This window comes from Alligator sinensis, unplaced genomic scaffold (assembly GCF_000455745.1).
Source record: "Alligator sinensis unplaced genomic scaffold, ASM45574v1 scaffold1430_1, whole genome shotgun sequence".
Lineage (NCBI taxonomy): Eukaryota > Metazoa > Chordata > Crocodylia > Alligatoridae > Alligator > Alligator sinensis.
Window position 1 is genome coordinate 43,390 of NW_005842800.1, and position 1,215 is coordinate 44,604.

Below are 1,215 nucleotides of genomic sequence, written 5' to 3' on the forward strand. Positions count from 1 at the left end.
TGCAGGGGTGGTCCAGGTAGCAGACTTCTAGTGCCCCCTGGCTGGAGAGCTTGCTTCTGTAGTTTTCCAGGCTGGAATTCATGTAAGCTTTTTTTTTCCCCCCTAGCAGTAAAAATTTCTGAGAAATTCTTGCTTGTAGAATTGGGTGCTTGTCCATGGCCTCTTTTGTAGGCCACAAGTGTATTTCAATCCCAATAAGTAACTATTAAAGCCTATACACTATACTACAACGAGTTCTCTGCATCAGAGGTTCTCAAACAGTAGTCCGCAGACCACCACGGGTCCATGAGCTCCATTCAGGTGGGCCGCAGAAAGGTTGCAGAACAATCGAGACTATCTGTACTTGACCCTGCATTTGACTGATTTTTTTTTTTCTGACGGTGGAAATCGGTACAAAAAAAGTTTAAGTGGTCCGCTGAGACCCTCAGCAATTTTCAAGTGTTCCACAAGGAAAAAAAAGTTTGAGAACCACTACTCTACGTGTTACAGAAAAGCTATTAGAAATGTAAAGGGAGTTTTAAAGAATGCCTACAGCCTTCTAAATTTTCTTATATTTCCACCAATTCCACATTCTTCCTTAACCCAACCATACACATCTTGGAGAAGGAAGCTTTATATACAAATACAAGACTTTAAAATTTTGACTTTTCCACAGTATTTCTTACCTAGTAGTGTCACAGGAGATTGGCCTTTAAAACTTTTGTTGGTCAAGGATTTAGGAGTCCATCCTGGGACTGAGTTTAGTGTGATCTTGGGGAAGAAATTATTGGGTTGTCTACCTTCTCAAAAGGAGATGGGTTAATGGATGGACGTGAGTGAACTTATTAAAAGATATTTAGATTTTAAAATATTAAAAGCCAATGAAGTAATTAATATTTTATAGTATCCTGTGTTACGTTAGGTGCTGCACAGAAGATCCAGGCTGTGCCCCAAAGATGTGCAGTCTAGTTTTCAGATATGACAAGATGAAAAAGATTGCTTAAGCTACTGATTAGTACTTTCTCAGTGAGAGAGATCCTGTGCAAAAGGTTGTTTCTTTGTTGTTTTGTCACAGCCTATATGACTTCCAGAGCACACACTCTTTATGGCTAAATTTTGCTTTTAGAGTTTATTCATCCTGTTAGGGTGTGATCTACAGACTTCTTTAGAGAATTGAGAAGCACACTTGAGAAAGCTGAGCCTGTGTACTGCTCAGAGTCTGAGTTATGAAAACAG

The 1,215-nt window shown here is 39.5% G+C and overlaps 1 protein-coding gene across 2 annotated transcripts in view; it reads left to right on the forward strand.

The window, feature by feature from the left end:
• The window catches only part of EMC2 (ER membrane protein complex subunit 2), a 48,539-nt gene that overhangs the window by 30,527 nt on the left and 16,797 nt on the right, over positions 1-1,215 (forward strand). The window lies entirely within an intron of this gene.